This window comes from Stenella coeruleoalba (genome assembly GCF_951394435.1).
Source record: "Stenella coeruleoalba genome assembly, chromosome: 10".
Taxonomy (NCBI): Eukaryota; Metazoa; Chordata; class Mammalia; order Artiodactyla; family Delphinidae; genus Stenella; species Stenella coeruleoalba.
This window is the reverse complement of record NC_137156.1, coordinates 80,819,869-80,846,574: the sequence shown is the minus strand read 5'-3', so window position 1 is coordinate 80,846,574 and position 26,706 is coordinate 80,819,869. Positions and strand designations below refer to the sequence as shown.

Below are 26,706 nucleotides of genomic sequence, written 5' to 3'. Positions count from 1 at the left end.
ATGCCACATTTTAGTGACATAATATCACATTGCCTCAACGAGGACAATTTGGGGCCCAAAAATCATAGTCGAGGAAAATTCGCATTTGTTTCTGTTGTAGTCAGCTGAAGTTCAACAGTTTTCCCAGCACTGGGGATAATGTAGAAAAATAAAACTACAAACAGAGCTGGCAATGGGTAAATAGTTTCTTAGTCAGTAGTTCTCAACTCTGAAACTTCCTGTTTTAATCATAAATGTTTTAGTATTTCCTTCATTATGTAAAATTGAAATTAGTAGATAATATATTCTTTAATATACCTAATTCTTTTTTTCTCTTTTATTATTTTTTTATTGAAGTATAGTGAATTTACAATGTGTTAGTTTCAGGTATATAGCAAAATTATTCAGTTATACATATGTATCTATTCTTTTTCAGATTTTCTTCCATTATAGGTTATTACAAGATATTGAATATAGTTCCCTGTGCTATACAGTAGGTCCTTCTTGTTTATCTGTTTTATATATAATAATGTGTATCTGTTAATCCCAGACTCCTAATTCAACTCTAATATAGCTAATTCTTAAAAATCATGTAGTGATCTAACTAACCATAGAAAATAAAAGGAAAGTAATGGATAACAAATGATGCGTATTGCAGTGGGTAATTGATGCCTCGACACAAGTTTACTAGAGCAGTGCTTCTCTTGAGAATCTTGTTAAAATGCAGATTCTGATTCAGCAGCTCTGGGGTGGGGCCTGAGGTTCTGCATTTTGAACAAACTGCCAAGTGATGCCAGTACCACTGGTCTTGAGCCCCACTTTGGATGGCAGGGCTTTGGAGGACATAATGAGGTATCAGAGGCTTGCGCTTATACCTGTAATCCCTATGAATGCTTCAGCTCTAAAACCCACTGCTGCAGGTGCATTGAATAGGCTACCATTGCCTTTGGTGACGCCATTTTTGAAATGATAAACAATCTTTGGTAAAGTTCCCGACAGAGTAGAATAGCATTTTCCTCTCATTTTACACAATTTTACATGCACTGTATATTAAAACTGTAAAAAACAAAAAAAACTGCATTTCCGTGAACCAAAGGAAGGTTCTAGGCTCAGGTGCGTGGCATTTTGTTTCCTGCCCACTAGGGTAGTCCTGAGTCCTGCACAATTCTGTGAGGCACCCTGCCCACCAAATCCCAGTGTTGTTTCTCAGTTGCTGTGGCAGCTCCCGATCCCTCTGTATTCAGAAAACACCGCACAGATTTCCAAGATGTCCCCTAGGAGGAGGTACCTTCTGTTGAGGACTTCTGAACCCAAAGACCAATAAATGGGAATAGGCCACAGGGACATTCACAGGTGTGATGTCACTACTTATATATAGTTTATTTAGGCAAATTGTCCCATAAGCCAGGGCCCATGGAAAATACAGAAAATGCAGTCCTTGCACAGCACATGACAGCTAGGGGCACATTCTTTTTGGAGGTGTTTTCCCTGCTGTTCACTTTGTTACCCTGGTAATTGGGGGGAAGTTGCTATGGCCGTATTTGCTGCTGACAGATTTGTTTTGCAGTGTGTTGTGAGAGGGTGTTAAATGCAGGCCTGTGAAGAATCTGAAGCAAATGGAGATAATTTGGGGCGGGGGGAATAAGGGAGTGTAACTTCCTGGTAACCACAGACTGAATTGTTTTTCTAGCTTCATTTCACCTCTCGCAGTGGCCCTGTATTTCCAGTGTCAGAGAACCTTGACTTTCTCCTGACACTAGAAAGGAAAGTACAGTTATTCAGGGTGACATAATCCTCTGAAGTTCTACCTTTGCACCATACAGTTCTGCTGAAAGCCTTATTTCTAAAATAGCAAAGATGGGATTGACTGAATGAAAATAGGAATATGTAGAATAGGTTTTATTAGTTGTATCACAAGAGATATTTATATTCAAGGGACCACCACTTCTGATTGAATTCAACGTTACTGCCTCAGATAGGCCCTTAGCTTAAAAAATCTTAATCCTCAGGCAAGGTGCCTTCTCTGACATTGTGCTGGATAAGAAGTACATAAAATTAGGATGATTTTTTTTCTCCATTTGCTATCAAGCATATTTAATGCCATTGGAGTATAAGAACAATGTATTCATTTTAGACTATTTGAAAAAATAAATTAAAATTTGAGAAAAACTTAAAAAGCAAGTAGCAGTATGCATAATCTCTCCATCCAGAAATGACAACCACTGACAAGTATTTCCTATTAATCTTTTTTTTTTTTAGTGCAGGAATACACAGGGACATGCATACATCTTAACAAAATTAATATAGTTCCACTAACTCTGTAAGCTATTTTTATTTAGCCTTCTGAAGTAAACATGATAATAATGCTTGATTTTTTAGCACTTATTTTTTATTCATAGAAAACTTTGAGATAATCATAAATTAACATGCAGTTTCACGAGAGCCCTTGGACACTTGGCCCCCTTTCCTCCAATGGTAACATGTTGCAAAACGCTAGTATAGAAACAGACTCACAGACATAGAGAACAGAGCTGCGGTTGCCACGGAGAGGAGAGGTGGGGGAGGGATGGAGTGGGAGGTTTGGCTTAGCAGATGCAAACTATTATATATGGAATGGATAAACAACAAGGTCCTGTTGTATAGCACAGGGAACTATATTCAATATCCTGGGATAAACCACAATGGAAAAGAATGTAGTTACATACACACACACACACATAGATATGTATAACTGAATCACTTTGCTGTACAGCACAAATTAACACAATATTGTAAATCAAACTGTACTTCAATTAAGAAAAAAGAAAGAAAGATCAAGTGATTAGAGGGTTGGAAATTTCAGCCCCTGCCACTGACCTTCAGGGAGAAAGGAGTGGCTAGAGATTAGCTCTATGAAAACTCTCGAACCACAAGATCTGGGGAGCTTCTGGGTTAGTGAACACATCCTGGTGCTGACAGGGTGACACACCTAGAGGGCATGTAAGCCACACACACACACACACACACACACCCCACACACACACACCCCACACACACCACACATCTCTTCCATTTGGCTGTTCCTGAGTTGTATCCCTTTATATTAAGCCAGTAGCAGTAAGTAAACAACAAACAAACAAAAAACCTCTCGTATAATATTGCATCCCAGATATTGGCGTTGATATAATCTACCAGTCTTGTTCAGGTTTCTCCTGTTGTGCTTGTACTCATTTCTGTGGCTCTATGTACTTAGTTTTATAAAGTTCGATCACCTGCGTAGGTTTGTGTGTCCATTTCCACAGTCATATAGGAACAGTTTTGACATCACACCTGGTGCTCCTGTTGCCTTTTACAGCCATACCCATCTCCCTCCTGCTTCCACTTCTAACCCCTAATAACCACTCCTCTCACTTCAATTTCTAAAATGTTGTCATTTCAAAATTTTATGTTAATGCAGTAATACATATTAACCTTTTTGGGATGGACTTTCTTCACCTGGCCTAATTCTGTGGAGTTTCATCCACATTGTTGCAAATATGAGTAGTCTGTCGCTTTTTAATTGCTGAGTAGTATATCATGATACACACACACCGCCCCCCGCACATATATATGTGTCCATCACTGTATATCAGTATATCATTACATATATATGTTTAGACGTATATACATACATACACATATATTCTGTGTATATCACAGTTTGCTTAACCCCTCACCTGTTGAAAGACACTGGCTAGATCCAGTTTTCAGCTCTGATAAGTATAGCTGCTGTGAACACTCATGTACAGGTTTTTTGTTTGATTGCTTGTTTTCAATAAAAATTTTCAGTTTTTTCCTAGGGTAAATGCACTAGAGTGCAATTGCTGGTTGAATGTTTAGTTTTATAAGAAACTGACAAACCATTTTCCAGAGTGATTGTACCATTTTCCATTCTTACCAGCAGTATATGAGTGTAATTCAGGTTTTTTCCCATCCTCACCAGCATATGGTGTTGTCACTGTTTTCATTTTATCCATTCTGATAGGTGTGAAATGATCTCATTGTAGTTTAAATTTGCATTTCCCAAATGCATAATAATGTTGAGCATCTTTTCATGCACTTGCCATCTGCAGATCTTCAGCCAGACGTCTGTTCAGGTCTTTTGCTCGTTGTTTAATTGGACTTTTTTTTCTTTTAATGTTGAGGTTTGAGAGTTCTTTATATGTTCTAGATACTAGTCCTTGGTCACATATGTGATATGAAATATTTTCTCCCGGTCATTAGGTTGTCTTTTTCTTTTTCTTCACGTGGGCTTTCATAGAGCAAAAGTCTTTAATTTTGATAAGGTTCAAATGATCAGTTTTTCCTTTTATGGATCATGCCTTTGGTAATAATACTAGCTCTAGATCCTAAGGATTTTTCTTTTTTTTTCCCGAGAAGCCTAAAAGTTTTACATTTAAGTCCATGATCCATCCTGAGTAAATTTTTGTGTGAAGTGTGAAGTTTAGGTCAATATTCATTCTTTTTGCCCATGGATATCCACTAGTTCTAGCACCATTTGTTGAAAAGATTAATCCTTCCTCTACTGAACGCTTTTTTGCACCTTTGTCAATCAGTTAGGCGTTTTTGTGTAGGTCTATTTCTGGGTTCTAGATTATGTTCCATTGATTTATGTGTCTCTCCCTCTGTCTTGATTATTGTAGTTCTGTAACCAACCTTAATATTGGGTAGAGTGATTCCTTCCACTTTATTCTTTGTCAGGATTGTTGTAGCTTTCCTAGGGCTGGACTGCTTGTTGCGAATGGGTCCTCATTTCTGGTTTTGCATGCCTGTTCATGATGTTCATTTGCAACCCCGGTCTCTTTTTTCAGTTTTCTCTCCAGCGATTATTTTGTTTTATAAAGGGAGCATTTCCCTTTCCCTGGGAATCATGTCTTTTCTTTCTCCTCACTTTTCACAGTTAAAATTGTGGATGTGAATGATTTTATTTATGTCCACCTAAACCCACCAAACTCTTCAACACCTTGCCATGGACTTATTCTGCCTTTTTTTTTTTTTTTTTTTTTAAACATCATCTGCTGGCTTTGGTATCTAATTTTTAACTTCTTTTGATTTTGTTCAGGTTTATCTACATGATTGGGAATGGGGATGAAGAGTGGAAATTACCTGCTGACCATCTAACAGTGTTCTGTTCAAAAGCAAGAGGACTTTGCACTGGAATATCAGTGTGAACTTGAGCATAAATATAAGTGCACAGTGTCTGCCAGTGTTTATTTAAACAGAAAGTTTTTTGGAGTTAATCTTTTTTGGAAAATGTTTCCAAATAATGTGACAGCAAAATGATAGTGTAAATTGTAATGTCTGTCCCAGTTAGATTCATAAACATAGGAAGAATCTTTTTCTGAAAAACGTTTGGGTTGTTCATTCAGAGTGAAAATGATGTAACTCACATTCAAAAATAATGGCAGGATGAAATAATGATTTTTATCTTTGAGAGTCATATAGGTCCTTTGTTACTTTGCAGGGAGTCTGGGGGAATAGCTTGTTTGGGGCCGATGTTTTTAGATTATGGTCTGTGAGTAAGACCCAGATCTTTGGAAAAGAGAAGGCATACATGCAGGGAGAGATGATTTAGAATTATTCTTAGTTCATAAATAATGGAATGGATGCTCTCAAGTGTCTATGATCGTGCTTTAGCCACTAAGCCAAGGAGTACGTAAGCTCTCTTCTCAGAGCTCCTAAGATAACTTGTGCACGGAAGATGAATCCGAGTGCAAGCACCTAGATGCTTTGTCCCCAAGCCCCCCTGTAGATCTTGATTAAGCACGTCTGGACATATGGACTTGTGGGGAACACCTTTCCTGAGCCTTGTCAGTGAGCCAGAGTGACTTAAAAACTAACATAGGCCAAAATCAATCCTTCATCCTTTATCCTTTCCAAAGCTCAAACTTGAATATCTAGTCTTCCTACTCCTTTATGAGAATAACTCATACCATACTTTCCTGGTTTGCCTGTGACGATTCTAGTACTATATATTCCTGGTCGTCCCAGTATAATTATTAAAAGTACTCGCTTTCACTCTCGAGAGTGTCCCTGTTTGGATGGTAAATTACATGGTTCCTGTAGTCTTTAGCTTGCTTAAATCAGAGACAAATGAAAAGGAAGGTATTAATGACAGCACAAGACTGTGCCTTGATGCATGGTGGAAGCTACTCGAGGCTGCTGACCGCTGATGTGCCTTGGCCGAGGTGAGTTTGGGACAGGGCATGGGAGTTCAAGGGAGATACTTGCAGACCTGTTCTACCTTTTTCCATAAAAGAATAGAAAGCATACAAAGGAAAAAGCATGAAATATAAGAGCTTTTCCTATAGGATGCCTTTCCACTTTTCTTACCCATATTTTGAAGGGAGAAATCTTGAGATCAAGGGAGAACTAGGCTTTGTCTACCTTCATCTCGCTTCATCAGGAGAAGAAAGAATGACAGAAAATCAGCGTCGTCTGGGCATGCCCTGTCCTACAGCCGCTTTAACCCTGCTGCTGCCCAACAGCCTTGTGGAAACTAGGGAGATGGGAAAGATTCTGCAACCCCATGCACTCAAACTTCTGATGGGCAGAATGCAACTCCACCCAGTCTTGGAGACCACTAAAACGTCCTTTACCCTTTCCAACTATTGCAGTCCTCTTCTTTCTGAAGGGTAGAGTGAAGGTGGAGATATGAGGGTTTTCTTAAAGCCATACCTATCTCCCACTCTTGATGAATAGCCCTGGGGTCTGGTCATTCTTCTGCCTCTAAGGAATGGGTGACATGATGATACTTTTCCACGAGATTAGGGGTAACATCAATGCCTCTACTCTTTTTAGGTATAGCATTTTTAGCGGTATGTTTTAAACACCTAAGTACTGATACTAGCAATTGATATATCTCAAAAAGTTTCATTTTAGCATGGAAATAAAATTGAGATCTTAAAAATTTCATTAGGAAGTGTTTGTTACTGTTGGTTCCAGCATAAATAAGGATTGTGTGCAATATTTGACATTTGAGTTATAAAATTCACACATTTCTCATTGAACTCAAGAAGGCTTAGGAGAATGTGGAGCTGAGAGGACTACCTTTTTTTGTGAACATGCCCCCACATCATTCCAGTTTATGCAAAAAGTAGAAAACAATTTATAAACCTGAACACTTGATTGTTAAGTTTCTTGTGACATTCTTTCTACCCTTGTGGGAAGATAGTGGGGTTTGGGGACTGCTGACCAAGAGTGGGAACATTACCCAGCTGTGGGCCTTGAGTCATCTATACAGGTAACATGCAGGACCCTCTGAAGGGAGTGCCTTTTGTATGGTCCTGTGGTTTGGATTTGTTCTCCCTTCTTTTTTTTTTTTTTTTTTTTTTTCCGGTACACGGGCCTCTCACTGTTGTGGCCTCTCCCGCTGTGGAGCGCAGGCTCAGCGGCCATGGCTCATGGGCCCAGCCACTCCGCGGCATGTGGTATCCTCCCAGACTGGGGCGCGAACCTGTGTCCCCTGCATTGGCAGGCAGACTCTCAGCCACTGTGCCACCAGGGAAGCCCCTGTTCTCCCTTCTTTTTGATGGGTGTTCTGATTAGTCCAGGGGATACTTATGGCTGTGGGAATGCTGTTAAGGAAATGGTAAGACTTACCCAAGAATCCCCAGGGAAACGTCAGTAACAGTTCTTATCACCATGGATACCTGTACAAGCATGGTCCTAAGATGAAGTAATCACTGGCTCACTCTGTGTAATTCATGTATCAAACACAATGCAAATGCAGAATATTTGAGATAGTTGAAAATTTAGCACATTCATGTTTTTGAACTAAAGGATGTAGGCAGGTAAATGGAAAACCTTCCCTGCAGAAATGACACACTCTAGGGGAAAATTGCTTTGTTAGTCCAAAGATATGCTTAGCTAATGAGAAATTAAACAACATAATTGAGGAGGAGAAGCTGAGCAGGTAGAACATGGATATAAAAAAGAGTTCTGTCAGCATTGAGGCCATTATTTATGTTGGAAGGTTGGATGGCTCTTAATTATTCATTTAGGTATCCATGAGAATAGAGAACAACTATCTTCAAAGAAAAAAAGATACGTTGAAATGAGTAAGAGATTCTCAAGATTAAGAGAATGAGTGTATGTGGAATTTTGCAGATGTTCAGAACCCTGTTGAGTTTTGGAGTAGGAGAGAGATGTTCTACCAATGGACAGTTTTCTTGTTTGAAAAGCATTAGCACACAGGCTGACAAAATGTGAAAAGCACAGTGCTGATGAGCAAGGGGAAAAAAAGATGGCTCTGAGGTTTCTGTGTTGAGGAAGGCAAGCTGTGCGTTAATGTCCCTGCAATCAAATCCGACTACACTTTGCTGAATCTTCGTAAAGTCCAAAAACACAAGTAGACAAGAAGAAGTGTCGATTATCCATTCCCTCCACTTAGGACCAGAAAGTCTTCTGTACATCTACCTTAATCCCATTATGTTGTTACTTGAACTCAAGTAACGCTCACTTTTATTTTGTTAGCAAGGAAGTTTGATTTAATTTTTGGTCTGCAAGTTGGATACTTAAAGAAAACGCAAAAATACTACCACTTAGTAGCTTTTTTTTGGTGGAGGGGGGAAGGAAACACAGCCTACCAATGATTAGTAGTGTTGAATTTTTGTCCTTACGTGTGGCCCATGCCCTGATGTCTGTTCTTGAGCTCATTTCCTTGTGGACTTGGATTAGGCAGAGATGGGTCACTTGGTATATGAAGAGTTTTACCTTTTGACATGGACACAAAAGAGTAAGATTAAATGGGGAAAGTTGCCACAGAGTTTCATGCCAACTGCAGAAAGCTGTAAGGTTTAGAAAGTACGGAGGCAACACAAAGTGGTGATTCCCTTTCCTAAAGGATAAGTCTGGGTCCAAGTTTGGCTTCTTAAACTGCCTTCCTGTTTCCACGTACTGACATGTTTTCTTCTCCACTACCTTAAGCACTCTTTTTGAATCCAACATTTTTCTTCCCTGTTTGTGTCAGTTACTGGAACATACCCTGTTGCTGTTGATGAGACTACAAAGCCTTGCTAGTCTGTCATCAAGCCAGGTCAAGTCTTCTTTGATGTGTCTGGGTCACTACCCTTCACCCAGCTGTCACCACTGGACGGCTTATGACCGTGGAAGCCTCTTTCTTATACTTCTGCCTCCACCTCGATGTATGATCTGGCCAGACCTTCAGTCTGGCTCTCCTTTCCAAAGCTTATCTGACCTTGTTGGCAAATAGTAAATATCAAAACAAAACAGAACAAAAAACTTAAGGAGGAAGACAAAATAGTAAAATTTTAACAAGTCCTAAAAAGTTCCCCCCTTACCCTATTTCGCCTAGTCTCAACTCTAAAGATCTTATTTATGCTATAATAATAATCATCATATTAATGATGATGATGGAATGCATTCTCCTAGTTAATCTTAAACTGTCCTGAATTATCTCTTTCTCCACCATGAAGTTTTAAATTTGTAAAGGGCCCTCCACAGCTCATAATAAAATACCAAATGCATGGGAGACAGAGAATTAATATTTGTTGAATTAAATTAAATACATCTGGTGAAATCCCTTTGAAGAGCTCATTAGTAATGAAGTCTGGTAAGTTTCTGTGTGAGCAGCAAACTGGGATATGTCATTCTGTGTTGTCAAACACAATGTTGTCCCTCCAGAAAAACACTGTTGGTTTCGTGTGATTCATTGACAAATTCAAAGGATGGTGTGACCATCTGTTTTCTATAGCTCCTGAGGAAAGAACAAAAGGATTGGGCTCTGAGCTGAGAATGAGGAGAAGGGGGTAGATAAAAGGAAGGATTTTTTCTCACCGTTCAGGTTATATAACCATTGACTGGATTATCCAGGAACTCTGCCATCTTCTTCCCTAGAGTCTTCATAAAAAGGAGTGTCTTCTTTGATGGAGATGATGGACATAGTTTTTCCAGATGACCTCTTTGGGCTGGTTCCAATTCTGTGGTTTTTAATTCAAGTTTTTTCCCCCTTATTCTCCAGATTTATATATTTTTTTAATTATAAGAGAAATATGTTTGTTTAAAAAAATCTGAGATTTCAGAAACTTATAAAGTAAAAAAATTAAAGTCTCTGCTCCACTTTCTTTCCCAAGAGCTAACCACTATTAATGGTTTAATGTCTTTTCCTGCTTTTTACTTTAAATATAAAAACCTACATATGTACATGTCATGACTTTCATAAAAATGCGATTATAGTTTCCATTCCCCTTTAGTTTGCATCTTTCCTCTCATTATTGTGTGTGTATGTTTTCTTCTTTTTAATGATTATGCACAATTTCTTTGCATAGATATACCATAATTTTGTAACTGCTCTCAAATAGGTGTATACTGGGGTTGTTTCCAAAATTTACTATTGGATGTAATGCTGCAAATATCCTTGTGCTTTACTAAAGGTGTGTCCAGAATATGTGCTCAATTTTATCAAGTGCTTTTTTTACATTATATGCTCAGGTAACCATATGGTTTTTCTCCTCTAAATTATTGATATATAGAGGGTATTACGTTGAAAGTCATCAAAAAGGGTGAAGATTGTACAGAAGGTCCCTGACTTATCATGGTTCAGCTTATGATTTTTTGGCAAAAGTGAAATGTATTCAGTAGAAACTATACTTTGAATTTCGATCTTTTCCTGGGCTAGTGACATACAGTGTGATCCTCTCTTGTGATGCTGGGCAGTGGCAGCAACTGCAGCTGCCGGTCAGCCATGCGATCAGGAAGGTAGACAACTAGTACGGTTATAACCATTCTGCACCCTGACAACCATTCTGTTTTCACTTTCAGTATAGTAGACAACAAGTTACATGGGATATCAACACTACATTATAAAACAGGCTTTTGCCCAACCATAAGCTAAAGTAAGTGTTTGTGCTAGATGATTTTGCCCAACCATAAGCTAAAGTAAGTGTTCTGAGCACATTTAAGGTATGCAAGGCTAAGCTATGATGTTTGGTAGGTTAGGTGTATTGAGTTCATTTAGACTTAATGATATTTTACACTTAAAATGGATTAGTCAGGACATAATCCCACTGCAAGTCAAGGAAGTTTTATACTGCCATATTTGCTTTTGAAAACCCATCATATCATCCCTCCTTCTGCTCTAGTATTTCTTAGTGAGAACAGCTCAGCTGAATTTCCCTCCAGTATTGGAATAGATCATTGTTCCTTTTTTTTTTTTAACTTTAGATCATTGTTTCTTTGAATGAATCTCATGAACTGGTTGGCTTGTGTTAAAGAACCATCTTTTATCAAAAACAGTTGTTCTTGGTTTTGTTATTATTGTTTTGAGCTCAGTTACACAGTTGAAATTTCTAAGTCAGATGTGGGTATGAGGCTCTACCACTGTAATGAACTACTGCAAAGATCTTTCTATTGTACTTCCCTTGAATTTTTGGCTCTAGCCCTACTTGGCTCACGGTGGGTTTGCTTTTGTTTTTAATATACTGTTGAATTCACTGTGCTCCACTTTTGTATGACTTTCTATGAGTTTCTATCTCTTTCTGTTTTTCACAAGTTCCCTAATAGGTAACCTTTGTACATGTGCTATAATGTACTGTTAATAAACTTTTTCAAGTAGTTTAAAAACCTTTTAAAAAATATCCTGTGTGTAAGTAGCCATTTATGCTTTGGCAGAAATTACTTTGAGACTGATGACTGCAGCTTTCCAAACTGATTTATTCAAAGCAAGCATCTTCCAGTATCCTTGAAGTTTGGAGACCATGGGGGTTCCATTTTTAAGGCCGATACGTTGCTGTTTTAAATTATACTGAAAACTCTAAACATATGGAGCTTTTCATCTACCCTTCCATCACACATGTTAATGAATGTCGTAATCTTATTTTTATTTGGCCACATGAATCTCAGTGCCCACATGATGTGATTGAGACTGACGGTATGGTTGAAGGTTAGTTAGGAAGATCAGAGAGCATCAGGTCAGAATGCTTCTCCCCCTCTAATTTCTGAATCTTTTATCTGGTGAGACACAGCAGAGCTGGCTGCTTGCATCTGTGGGTAGTGCAGCCTTAGAATATCAGTGGCACTCTCCCTCCTCTCTATTAGGAACCCAGCGCAAAAGCAAATTGGGAATGCACTTTACAGTGTCTGCAGGAAGTCTGCAGTTTATTTATTAACACTAAATGCATCTGTTGCGCTGCGGTGATGAGATGAATCCTCATTTTTAATATTTGATTTGCAGCTGATTAATCGCTTGAAGCCTTCGCTGTCGTACAAATGTAGACTGCTGATGTGACTGGGAAGTGTACCAGATTTAGAATTAGACAGCAGGTTGTGTGGTGGGCAGCCCTCAAACCACAGAACACCTGGAGCTGGGCTGTAGAGGGAATAGTACCAAGGTGAAGGGGCACACTGCAGTTGTGGTTTTTTTTTTTTTTTGGTGGTGACTCTAGGGAAAAGGTAGTGTTGAAAATTGTCTCAGAACATGAAATCTGGGAAATAGCTGCTGTAAAAATGAGGGAAAGCTAAATCGTGTCAGTAAAAAAGAGAGAAAAAAAGGGTTATTCTTATGATCACTGCCTCTGACACTTTGGCCTTTTCCTTGAAAATATACTTCCCATATGTGGAGTTTCACAGGCACCTCATGGGATTGGGACTGTCTGTGATCATAGGGACGAAATAAAACGCCTGGTTTTTGTTCTTGAAAATACGTTTGAGGGCTTGCATTCTTCAGTGTTTGCAAGAATCTGAGCTGAAGACCTCACGCTGATCGGGCTGTGATTGGCTTCTCTGTGCTGGTGCATTATATTGTTGGGCTTGTCAGAATGTGAAAAATCCACAGGCCACCAAGTGGGGAAATCTAAGCTACTTAACATCCTTTTTCTTTAGGTGTATGTATATATTTTTTTGAACACTTTTTTTTTTTAAGAACAGTGTTAGGTTCACAGCAAAATTGAGAGGAAGATACAAAATTCCTATAATATACCTTCTGCTCTTACACATGTATAGCCTCCCCCATTACCACCATCGCCCTCCAGAGTGGGAGATGAACTTTAATTGATGAACTTACATTGACAAGTCATAATTACGCACAGTCCATAATTTACATTAGGGTTCACCCTTGTTGTTGTACATTCTATGGATTTGAACTAACGTATAGTGACATGTATCCACCCATGACTACAGTATCATATAGTATATTCACTGCCCTAACAATCCTCTGTGCTCTGCCTGTTCATCTGTCCCACTTCCTTAACCCCTGGCAACCACTGATGTTTTACTGTGTCCCTAGTTTTGCCTTTTCCAGAATGTCATAGAGTTGGAATCATACAGTATATAGCTTTTCAGATTGGCTTCTTTCCTAGTAATACACATTTAAGCTTCCTCCCTGCCTTTTCATGGCTGGATAGCTTATTTCTTTTTAGTGATGAATAATATTCCATTGTCTGATTGTGTCACAGCTTATCCATTTTCTTACTAGGCGACATCTCAGTTGCATCCATGATTTGGCAGTTATGAATAAAGCTGCCATAAACATCTGTGTGCAGGATTTTGTGGGGGCCTAATGTTTTAATTCCTTTGGATAAATACGAAGGAGCACAGTTGCTGGATCATATGCTAAGGGTACGTTTGGTTGAGTAAGAAACCGCCAAACTGTCTTCCGCAGTGATGGTACCATTTTTTAAATTCCTATCAGTAATGAATGAGAGTTCCTGTTGCTTCACATCCTTGCCAGCATTGGGTGTTGTCAGTGTTCCAGATTTTGACTATACTAATAGGTGTATAGGGGTCTTGCATTGTTTTAATGTGCACTTCCCTGATGACATAAGATGTGGAGCATCTTCCCATGTGCTTATTTGCCATCTGTATATATTTTTTGGTGAGGTGTCTCTTAAGACCATTGGCTCATTTTTAATTGGGTTATTTTCTTATTGTTGAGCTTTGAGAGTTCTTTGTACATTTTGGATCTTCCCTTACGTCTTTAGCGTCTTTTGTGTCAGCCTTGAATTCCAAGTCTAGCCTTACTGACTTCTTGTGTATATAAATATGAGGTGACCCTACATATAAGGCGTTTCCCCATTTTGCTAATGAGAAGAATGTAGGGGGCTTTTATTTTGCCAACTTGAATACAGATGAAATGGGAAATGTCTGTAGTATTTATTGACTTAGTTATATACTCTATAAAATAACAATATTATTACATTTTTCTGTGCCCACATTTTATAAAAGTGTGTACCTATGTCTCACCAATAGAGGGAGAGGAGTGAAGCTTATGTCTGGGGATGTGATTGTCATTGCTGCCGAGGTGGAAGTACCCTTAGAGATCCTGTCCAAGACCCTTAGGTTACAGGTAAGGAAACAGGCTCAGTGCAGGCACACAGCAGGCTGTGGCAGAGCTGAGCTTGAATTCATGCTGCTTTTTCTCAAACTGGGGCAAAAGTGTTTCTGGGGGTTGTAAGTATCCAGGGTTACATGAAACCAGGGGCTAAATATGGTACACCCACATGAATCATCAATTTAACCTGAATATGTGGTGATAAAATATAAGAAGTTGAACTGTAAATAATCTCGAGCGTTTTTATATAGAACTGAGAGTCAACTACTCTGGTGTTGAGCATAAAATTCATATGAAATTTTAAGATAAAATATGAGACATCAGGAAATTTGAGGCGGCTTTACCTCCAGGTCACTACAGGGAATTCATTCAGTTTCCAAATACATAAGGGGGTACAGATATTAGGAGAAATGGTTAAGGACTTCTGTATTACATCATTAAGGATATTATGAAGATGCTCCTCCACACGTAAAATTTCAGTTAAGGAACATTGACCCAATGTGAACAAAGAAACTGCGAGGCGGAGTAAAAGTGCAACTCTACCAACCACCAACAGACGATGGTAGTGGTCGTTTAGTTGATGCCCCTTTGGGCTTGGGCACAAGTATTTTTTAGCACTCACCTCTTTCGAACCTAGTTAACACATCAATAGAGAAGCTGGGCTAGAAGAAAGCAATTTTTCGTACTTGTTTATGGCCTGGTTGCATGCCACTGAAGATCAGTTGGTTCCCTTCTTCTGTAATTCTGCGCTTGCCAAGAAAGTTGGAATAGTTTCTTTCACACTTTAATATTGAAAAGACCTGTCTTGATAGTGTCCTTGGTAGTACATATTTAAAGGAATGGATTTGCGATTACAGCTACAAGTCTGTTTCCTGTGAGATCAGTTTCTCGTAAATTGATTTAGCGGTATCTGATCATCTCTTAATTAACTGATAACATGCAATTAATTTCTGGGCAGAAGACCGTATCATGGTGTTATTATAATCCAGGAACTCTCCCCTCTCCTCTGGACCTCCTGCAGATTCCCTTCTATTCAACATTCTTGCAGGGTTTCTTTTTTCCCCCTTACTTGAAGAATGGCAGAATGGTTATTCTCCTTTTTACTTTAACAGCTCCAGACACTTTCAAATGTAACCATTTTCATTCCATTTCTGCACGTGGGCATATAAAGTAAAAGTGACAGTAAACTGATGTAACATGCAGATTATACACAAATTGGTATAAGCAAAGAAACATGGCTTCTTTTAAAGCTCTTTGTAAAATCTCCCAGCAGTTTTCTACTTGTGCACCTAACTAGTATATATAGATAGAGCAATGACAGCTTGATTCTCTAAAGTACTTTTTTGTCATGGAATGAATTTTGTCAGGTTGGGGATAGGATCTGGGATTTTCAAACTAATGCCTGCAAGTCTATAGTGTAGATGATGTCCACTTTTTTCTTTTGCATTCTATTACGTAAATGACATGAACATATTTCGTGAATCCAAAAGCGTGAACACATTTCCTGGTGTCTCTTCAAGTCAAAGATTTCTGGTGAATACAGTTTATTGTAATACTGGTTTGGGGGATTGTTTTTCTCAGGGATGCAGCAGATACTTTGCATAATGGATGGCTGCATTTCTAATTTGGGATTAAACTTTCATCTCCCTCAGATGTGAAGTGGAAACTAGCCTTTTTCCAGCAGTGATTTCACCCCAGCTTTGTGTCTACGGTGCATAGATTGTATTTCTTTTTTTTTTTTTTAATTTATTTTATTTATTTATTTTTGGCTGTGTTGGGTCTTCGCTGCTGCACGCGGGCTTTCTCTAGTTGCGGCGAGCAGGGGCTACTCTTCGTTGCGGTGCATGGGCTTCTCATTGCGGTGGCTTCTCACTGTGGAGCACGGGCTCTAGGCGCATAGGCTTCGGTAGTTGGGGCACGTGGGCTCAGTAGTTGTGGCTCACGGGCTCTAGCGCACAGGCTCAGTAGTTGTGGCACATGGGCTTAGTTGCTCTGCGGCATGTCCGATCCTCCCGGACCAGGGCCCGAACCCATGTCCCCTGCATTGGCAGGCGGATTCTCAACCACTGCGCCACCAGGGAAGCCCCGAATAGATTGTATTTCTGTCAAGGAATCTATCTTTGGCCAGATTGCTCATAGTTCTATGAATATTGGAGTTGTACAAACTTTTCTCCTTTGGGAATTTGATCCACTGTGTACAGTGTGGGATGGAAATCTGGGAAGGAGTAAAGCGATGGGTATCATGTGGTTTTACAGAATGGATTGTTAGCTATGGAGAGGTCTTCCGTACAGTCTGGCTGTGTCTCCTCAATTCATAGAAAAGGGATTTGAGGCTCTGAGAAGTCAAGTAATTTCCCAACGTGACACAACTAATGGGGGGCAGATGTCTCCTGTTACAGTTTTTCATGAACCATTATGCCAGACCCCTAGAAATTAGAGATTACGGTAAGGCTTGGTGTCTGCAATTTTATTCTTATTTTTAAAAGTATCTCACAGGTATTTCTAATTTATAGCCAGGTTAAGGAATTCTATTCTGTTTCTCCTGATTTACAGCCGTCCTTCTCAACCAGGGACGATTTTGACTCACAGGGGTCATACAGCAAACTCATTTGGGTGAGACTGGTTCTTACCAGGACACTTTTAATTGTCACAAATGGGAATGGCTCCTGGTATCTAGTTGGTAGAGACCAGAGATGCTGCTAAACACCTATAACGCACAGCAGTGCACAGCAAGGAATTACTCAGCCCGAAGTGCCAGTAGTGCCCAAACTGAGAAGCACCTAACTTACTGGGATTTATAGCACAGGGCCTAGAGTCTGCCAATCTCCAGATTGAATCTTAGTTCTTACCAGCTCTGTGGCCCTAGGCAAGTTACTTAATCCCTTGAAGCTCATTTTTCTCACCTGTAAAGTGGGGATATTAACAGGATACTTCACAGGATAATTGTAAAACGCTAAGAAGAATTCATGCCTGATAGTAAATTCTTAGTAAACATTCGGTGTTATGATTAACAGTTATCATTACAGTGCATGACTTTTAGTTTTGATACGTCATAAGACATAGCTAAAACCTGTGAGGGAATACCCTCGAAAGGTGGAAAGTTACAAAAAGCACTTTGGCACATTCTGGAGGCTTAATACATTCTTGTTGATTTTTATTAACTTGAAAAATATGAGTGAGTGAGTGTGTGTGTGTGTGTGTACCATGGCTGTTTTTCTGTACATATCTAGTAGGAATGATGAGTCGCAAATATGCACAGCCTCAGGCTGTATTGATCCATATCAACTGTGGAGGGAGCTGGGATTCCTTGGGGAAGGAGTGAGAACAGATAAGCTCCAGCGGTGCTCAAAATGATCCCAGGGAAGACAGTGCTCACTGACTACTTGGGGCCAGATTCCTGCTTACACTTCCTTTAATCCTGTAAGAAGAGAATAAGGAGTGACTGGGTAGGGGAGGTAAGGTGAGTTTGGGTTTTACTTGTGGCATTTTCTTTGCAAACAATTTTAGCTAGGTTGTAAACTCCTTATGGGCAAAGACCTTTGTTATACCTCTTCTGTAGCCCATATTGACTAGACCTGTGCCAGACATGTGGGTGGTCCATAAGCATTTGTTTTGGGGTTGAAGAATTGAGGGCAGCCTCAGAATTTCCATGTAACCTGTGTAAAAGACAGGAATACAGATGACCTAGTCTCTGCTTGAGTCACGTTAAAAAAAAAATTTAGTACTGATAATAATAATGATGTCAAACACTTATGTATGTATATATGCATGCACATGTATGCAGTTACATGTATATACATACACGTGTGTGTGTGCATGTATATAAGCATGCTGTGCTGGTAAATGTTTAACATTGACTCTAGCTTTGGCAGAGGATGACTGATGTCACTGAATAGGGAGTTGGGAGAAGATTTGGCTCTCGTGAGCCAGTACACATCAGCTCCAGTACACAGCTGTTTTTTTTTTTGTTTTAATTAATTGATTATTTATTTATTTTGGGCTGTATTGGGTCTTCATTGCAGCGTGTGGGCTTTCTCTAGTTGCAGCTAGTGGGGGGCTACTCTTTGTTGCGGTGTGCGAGCTTCTCCTTGTAATGGCTTCTCTTGTTGCGGAGCACAGGTTCTAGGCGCGCAGGCTTCAGTAGTTGTGGCTTGCAGGCTCTAGAGCGCAGGCTTAGTAGTTGTGGCGTACAGGCTTAGTTGCTCTGCAGCATGTGGGATCTTCCCAGGCCAGGGCTCGAACCCATGTCCCCTGCATTGGCAGGCAGATTCTTAACCACTGCACCACCAGGGAAGTCCCTAGTACACAGCTGTTTAACGGCCCTGGTGTGTGCCAGGTACTAAGCTAAGTGTTATAAGTGTATTAGCTCATTTCAACCTCATGTCAGCCCTTTTGAGGTAGATGTACTACTGTCATCCCCATTTTGCAGGTGAGAACACTGAGCACAGAGAGTTTAAGCAACTAGCCTAAGGTCACACAGCTGGTAAATGGCCGAGCTGGGTTGGAGACACAGGCAGCCTGGGGTCAGAGTGCATGCCCTGCACCTCAGCATTATACTGTCATCTCTCAGAAAGCTCTAAGGAGTCCAGAATTACTTCTGAAAGGCACGCATTCCTCCTGGCTCTCTCTTTTCTCCCACACATGCAGCTCTTCCTTCCCTTGCCAATGCCAAGAATACATCACGCTCCTCATGCAGGCGTGTCTCTGATGGCTTCGGAAGGTAAAATTAAGTTTTATCTTCTGGCTGCTTGTCTCACAGGAGCTGGCCGCTGTGGAATTTTGAAGAACCGAACTCTTCTCTGCATTACATTTGTGCATCCTGTTTAAACCTCAGTGAAACCACCCCCTCCCATATCCCCAAAGACTCTAATCCCACTTGTCCATTTCGAATTGTCCCTCAAGGCCTAGCCCATTGCTTCCTTCTTTATGGAATCTCTCCTAATGTCACCAAATTACTTAAATAAAGGCCTTTTGAAAACGAAATTATCTTATTTTGAAGACTTTTTCCCTCTGTTCTGACTCGAGGCAGAGGAAAGGCCATTTGTACTCCATGTGGACAAACAGGAAGGACACTGCCGTTTTTCTTGTATAAGACCATTCTTTTGTCATGCTCAGCCCTCCCCGTGGGATAGTTGTAGGTGTTTCTCAAAGACTAAACCTGGATCGCATTGTCTGGTTTCGATGGATATTGTCAGGGAGAAAAGGGAAGTGAGACCAGTGCTCATCTCCCCCTGAGGACCCTTAACTGTGGTCATGCAGCAAATGGGGCCGCTGTGGGCTTTCTGAAGGGACTCAAAGCTGGGTAGTGACTGATCTGCGATGAATCCTTACGTTGAGGAGTCATACAGGATCCATGAGAGCACTTAAGGGCCCGTTGGTGGTGGATGATTTTATCTTTCTCTGTGGCCTCTGGCACCAAGATATTCAAACAACATGGTTCCCTGGAGTTTTAAAAGAAATCCGTCGTCACCTAAGCCTGGGAACTGCTTATTGAACCGTATTTTAGACATGTTTCCCTCCTATATTCCCTTTAGGGACTTTCTGAGCGTTTATTACACTAATATGTGATGGAATGTCTGCAAGGTTTTACCTAGCAATTTTCCTAGACTCACCTGCCATAGAAGTCTTTCTTCTCAAAGAATTTTATGGGACTTGTGTTCAGTAGAACAGCCTCTGGGGAATTCTGTATTGAAGATAAAAATTATTGGACATTTGGGGATGACCCTGAGATCCACACTGAGCAGGAGTCAGTCATCATTCTCTTAAGAAAATACATTTCCAGGAATTCCCTGGTGATACAGTGGTTAGGGCTCCGTGCTCCCACCGCAGCACCACCAAAAAAAAAAGAAAGAAGAAAATACGTTTCCAAGTCATTATTCATAGTCCTGTCATTTGTGTACTGCTCTGATGACTAATGTATTAGTACATGGTAAACACGTGCGCAAATGCAAAGTTTTCAAGGGGTGGGAAATTTAAACTTCTGAGAGTCACCAGGAGTTGATGATGAACCCCTGTTACGTATTGATAAACACGAGTCAGTGTAACTATGGTTAGTACAGGAAGCCTTCTGCCTTAGCAAGTAGACTTCTGTCTGGAATTTGAGGTGGGACTACTTTTTGAATGACCATATGGAAGGTGATGGAATTTTTTTTCCTAATGGTTTAGGTAAATTGTTGCCTGGTAGCAAAGATATGATCCGAATAGTTTCACAACATCAGCTTGTATGACTGTAGGCAACTCTCTGTGCCATTCACATTGAATTTAGGGTGATGCCAAAAGCTAGGATGAATAGTTAAATTTTGTTAGAGAGCATCTTTTATCCCAGTTTTTCATAAACACAGGTCTGGATGAAAAGCCTTTCAAACATTTAGATTTATGGACCCCAGTGCTGAAAATTTTAATTCAGAGCACTGAGGTGAAACTTAGAAATGTGTGATTTCTAAAAGTCGTCTAAAAACAGTTGATGTTTGTTATTTGCAGTAGTTATGTTCTGTATAGTTGCCAGAATGCTGAATTTGCAAACATTGACCATTGCTCCTAGGGGAAATACAGGGTTAGGTTCCTGTAAGCTTCTGGTCACATTTTCATCAGTCACTCAGTACATGTCCTTATTTTATTTGTGTTTCTGTTTAAAGACACTTTATGTAACATATAGTTCTAAAAATCATGTATGCAGTATTTCTTTATAATAGAACAGGAAATGAGAAAGATTTAATAATTTCCTAACCCTGGATAATGTGACTGTAAATTTCTTTGACTTTCAGTCTCACAGTGCTGTCTACCATGTTTTTTTTTTTTTAATCAGTTGTCATCTCAAGAACTCACAAATACAGCCACTTTTCTATTTCTCTGTAGTTTTATTATGCACTATAAATGTTACTTTTAACACTCTTTGGAGTAGCCTCATGTACAGATGGGCAAATTTTCTCTTTCTTTTTCTGGATGTGCCTTTCTGTTGAACTCATGGCTAACAGCACTATACAGTCCTTCGATATCTGAGGGGGATTGGTTCCAGGACCCTTGCCCTGGGGATACCAAAATCTAAGGATACTTATATAAAATGGAATAGTATTTGCACATAACCTAGGCACTTCCTCCTATGTATTTTAAATCATCTCTAGATTAGTTATGATACCTGATACAATGTAAATGCTATGTAAATAGTTGCTGGTGCATAGCGAATTCAAGTTTTGCTTCTTGGAACTTTCTGGAATTTTTTCTTTTGAATATTTTTGACCTGAGGTTGGTTGAATCTGCGGATGATCAGGGCCACCTGCAATTCATGCCTAAATGAAGCTTATCTAAAGCATAATTTCTCTGTAAGGCATATCACAGCCTTCATGCACTTTGGGACACGAGACAGCCTTTTAGCAGTACACTTGAGGGTTCCTTTGAAGTCATATCAAAAAGCACAAAAATGTGAAAACATGGCACTTAATAGATGCCATGGAAAAGGCATAGATGCCAATGAAAAGGACACTTGTTTATACTTTGAGAGCTGAAATAAGAAGGTAGAGCATCACCTTGTTTGATCTCCTGTAGCATGCATGTTGGTCAACTAAAAGTTTTCACTGGTCCTTGTGTGTCTGTGACTCACCAGGAGAGTGCCACAAGTATTGATTTTTGGGGTTACAAATAGGTGAATTCACAAATATCTACTCCATAAATTATCAGGAGCAACAGTATTTCTCCATGTGAAGCTAGATTGGGGAACCACTGGTGTGGCAGAATTCAAATCCCTCTTCCATCAGTTAGTCTGAGAGTAGTGTAACCTCAGACACGTTATTTAGTTTCTCTTAGCCTCAGTTTTTCTTCTATAAAATGTGGCAATATCAGATGCCCCCTCATAGGGTTGTCATAAGCATTAAATGAGATAAGTCTTAGAACAATAGTTTACATATATGCATACTCAATAAATGTTACCTTTTGTGTTATTGGTGGTGATATTAGACTTGGAGTAAACTGGGGTATAGAACTACTTCGTGCAAATGCGTTAATTTCTCTGGATCTGTTTTCTGTGCAGTACGTACTGTAATAATTACATTTATTGTACAGTGCCGAGGTTAGGAGGGACCAACCTTCTGTGCAGTTGAAAATCCATGTATAACTTTATAGTATTTTTGGTTCCACATCCACAGATTCAACCAGATCATGTAGTAACTTAGTTATTTATCAATGAAAAAAAAATCTGCATGTAAGTTGATCCACCCAGTTCAAACTTGGGCTGATCGAGGTTCAGCTGTACTTAACAGGGCTGCGGTGAGCATTCCATGACGTACCATAGGTGACAGAATTTGGTTAGTTCTGAAGCCCAACACAGTTGGGAACAGTTGCAATGTTATGGAGAAGTATGAATGCAGCCTACCATTTTCCTAATAATCATAAATATCACTTAGTCAGCATTTACAGTATGTTTCCATGAGGATTTAACATTTTGGGGTTAAAATGCTTTCCTCACCACTTGGCATATTATAGTTCTTGTTAACTGTAATTATCATTCCTTTGCTTTAGGCTAGTGGTTCACAATGGAAGTGATTTTGATCATCAGGGGGCATTTGGCAATGTCCGCAGACCTTTGTTGGTTGTCATAACTGGAGGAGGTGCTACTAGCTTCTAGTGGGTAGAGGCCAGGCATTCTGCTAAGCTCTTACATATACACGACAGCTGCCCACAGCAAAGAAGTATCCAGTTCAAAATGTCACTAGTGCCCAAGGCAAAAAACCCTAAACGAAACTGACAGTTCCCTGAGGTCAGGTACTATGACTTACCTCACCCTCCTGAACCCTGGTATAGGAGTGGAAGATTCTACAAAGGCACTTAGCCCTTTGGTTTGGTGTGTCCGCAGATTGGCTTCATGACCTCCAAGTCTTAAGACTCAATCCTTGACATATCTCCTCCCTTCTGATTTTATTATTTTAAAAGTGTCAATTGTGCCATATTTGAAACATAAGGAAAAAACCAGAAAATAGTATAAGCAGTGCTCGCAGTGTGGTCTGTGGACTGGTGCCAGTCTGCAAACTGTTATCAGTCCAGAAGGAGGCCAGTAAAGAAGGTGGGAGGAAGAGTTTAGGCATTGTGAGAGCCATTGGCCCATCCTGTGGTGCTTCTGTTGCATATACAGAAGTATCAGGCTGCAGAAGGTTGGACATTTAAAACTACCCTTCTCTTCCGGAAGTTTGAGAAGCACAGATAACCAATGCTCAGATTCTGACTTTCCAGATTTCACAGATGTTGACATTTTGCTATCTTAAGTTCATATTTGTCCCTCCCTTTGTCTCACTCTGTCACCTTTTCCCTATTTGTTAAAGACGTAGCACACTGCAGACATACTTATTGAACCCCCAGTCTGTGCTTGGTACAGGATTCGTCCTTCTCTGGAACAGGCGTTGCAGTGCTCTGCCCAGCACCCCACATCTCTGCTCCACCCATTCCCTGCCCCATCCCCGGCCCCCGAAATCACAGCAAGTCCACAGAACCAGCAGCTAGAAAAACAACAAACACATACCTACCATTCTGACCTCTCAAACTTCCATTAAGATCAGAGGTTGGTAAACTGCCCCCATTTCAGTAAAGTTTTATTGGAACACACCCATGCCTACGCATCCATGCATTGTCTGTGGCTGCTTTCACACTAAATGGCTGAATCGAGTGGTCGCTACAGAAACCATATGGTCTGCAAAGTCTAAAATAATCAGTGTGGCCTTTTATAGAAAACATTTGTTGATCCCTAATTTAGACAAGTACTTTTTCATGTAAAACCAGGCTAGGGTGCTCATTTGCATATCAGGTCGAGGCAAATTGATTTCTCCTTGGACTGAATAGGTCCTACTTGTTATGGTGGGGCTGAGGGGAATGGATCCAATCTAATGACTATTTTAATTTTTTTTTTCCTTTAATTCACCTTTTGGTTTGTTCTGATTGAACTTCTATCCTGAATTTGTTAGTGGAGTTCTTGGTAATTCCTGTTTTTTCAGTATGTCCATGGCCTGCTCTCTTGGTGGCAATAATAAAAAAATACAAAGATGATTATGAGACTAGAAGTAACAGGTCATGATTACTAATACCAAGTGCCAGGTTATGTACTTCATATGCTTCACATCTTAACAAGTCTGTCATCCTCTGTTTTCAAATGGGGAAACTGACTCCCAGAGATGAGCTGCCCAAGGTCTCCCATCTTGGAAGGAGCAGGACAGGGATTCCAACTCAAAAGTCTTGACCTGAGTCCAGTCATAACCCTTATGCAGCAGAGCCTTTTGCTTATTGATGTGTTGCTGTGGTTTCTGTTTCCCCATATATTTTAGAGTGTTAATTTTCCAGCTGTTTTTCTGAAAAACCAAGAGGTCATTTTAAATGGCTGTTTTCTGCTGAATTTGTCCTTGTTTAATTATGAAGATGACTTGTGTGTTTAATAAGATGCCCCTTCCAAAACAACATACAGAATTCACTTTGTTGACAGGAAATCATTTATTCTGTAATTTACATAGGATAATGGAGGTATGCTTTGACATTTGCTTTTCTCCCCACTGATTCTAGATTGAGACTGGGGATTCGAAAAGGCCTAGTTCTACCCCCATGGGGATATATACCCACAATTAATCTCTTTGCAAACCACCCGGTGCACAAATGTGTAGAAGACAGACATCTGAGCTTTGCAATTTGTTTTTTATTTTCTAGAGCTCTAAACTGATGTCAGGGGAAATGGTTCTGTGTCCTGAAGGGTGCCTAATTTGCCTCAGAAAAATGAGTATTCATGCTGGAATCCTGGATTGTAGTTTAGTGTTTTGTTTGATGTGCCTGTGAGGTGCCAGTTTGATAAGTGTGTGTCTGTTTGAACTTGATGCGTTTCCCCCACCATTCTTATTCCCAGAATTAAATTCTAGTAATAATTGGTTCTTTGGCATCATATAGATGATTCTATCATGTTGTAATAGCTTGTTATGGAAGACTAGACATCATGGAGATGATGTTCCTTGTTAATCTTGTTTCATTACAGCAAAATTTGTCTAATATGAAAGTGAAAAGAATAATTGAAGACGTCAGAAAACTTTTTGACATTCCCGCTTTCTGTGATTTTAAGTATAGTTTGAAATAATCATATGATAAGAGCAGAAATCTGGCCCACTTTCCCCTAATGAGATCTGGAAACTTTTTCAAAAGACAATAATGTTCTTCATTACCAGTGAATGTATAGATTTCAGAGTAGTCAAGGGACAGTCACTTTGTATAGCTAGATACCGCCCCACCCAAAGGTGAATAAGTATGGGTGTTTGCATGTTTGTCTTAACCTTGCCTGAGTTCTCTAGGATGTTTTTTGTCTGTGGCCCTAGACAAGGCCGTGTCTCACCTAGCATTTTGTACTTTACCCTTGTTGCACTCGCCACAATTGTGATTATTTGTATAATTGTGCATTTAATGTGTATTTCTGTTGCTTGACTGTGCACTCAGAGAGGGTGAAACCCTTGTCTGATGTCTTTACCTTCATAGCCCTAGGACCCTGCAGAGTGGGTGACATGGGATAGTCACTTAGTGAACATTTGTGGAATGAATGAATCAAATCAATGATCTTTTACCGCACCAAAAATGTTGGGTTCCCTTGGAGGCTGAAACTATGCCTTCTCTTTCTTGTATGTACCCAACAACAGAGCACAGAGGAGTCTTTTTCTAAATAGCAGTTAAATTGGATAGCTGAGTGATTTCTATGTGGCCAATTTATAATCTGTTTTTTTTTTTTTTTTTTTTTTCGTATTGTTCTGGACAGGCTATAAACCATGGGTTCAATCCATCACCTGGAGAGACCCAACCAAACTCTGGGAACCTGCTTTCTTCACCATGTACTCATTTGGAAATTTGAGGGATGAGAAAGGTAGCACCTGGGGCTGACATCACTGTAACACAGGGAGTGGTTTGGTGTGGATTTTCTCCAGAAGCAGAATTGGCAGTTCTGGAATAATTACACATCACAACATAGCGGGTATGAGCCTGGACTTGGTAGTCAGACACGCTCGGTACTTCCTGTCTGGGTGACATTGGGCAAGTTATTGAATCTGGCTGAGACTCACTTTCCCCTTCTACAAAATAGAGATAAATAGGACCTACCTGGTGGTTGTTAGGATTAGATGAGTATACAGGACTGGCATGAGACACGTAAAGAGGGAGCCACTATCATTGATCCTTAAAAGAAGGAGTTGTGGATGTACGTTCTGGTTGATTTCTAGTAGTTACTGTGTTTGTCTTCATCGTGATGTAGTTATATCAAGTTACTGGGACAGAAAACCTTCAAATTTGGACTCCACACAGTTTTGTACTTCAAAGGTATTTCATTTGGTTTTGGCGTTGGATAGAAACTTAGGTAGGAGGACAAAAATTGGCTTCTGAGCTGATAAAAAAAATTCAAAGCTGGATTTAAGAGAGAGTGAGCCCAC

General features: G+C 39.9%; 1 protein-coding gene across 19 annotated transcripts in view; it reads left to right on the top strand.

Annotated features, from left to right (window-relative positions):
• MAGI1 (membrane associated guanylate kinase, WW and PDZ domain containing 1) overlaps positions 1–26,706 on the top strand; it is a 618,838-nt gene that overhangs the window by 299,335 nt on the left and 292,797 nt on the right. The window contains exon 1 of one of the 19 annotated variants that reach the window (XM_079934994.1): positions 7,321–14,299. The exons of the other annotated variants lie outside the window; for them this stretch is intronic. The gene's annotated coding sequence lies outside the window, so the exon portion shown is untranslated. Of the gene's footprint in view, positions 1–7,320; positions 14,300–26,706 lie in introns of those variants that run through there. 19 annotated transcript variants of the gene reach the window in all.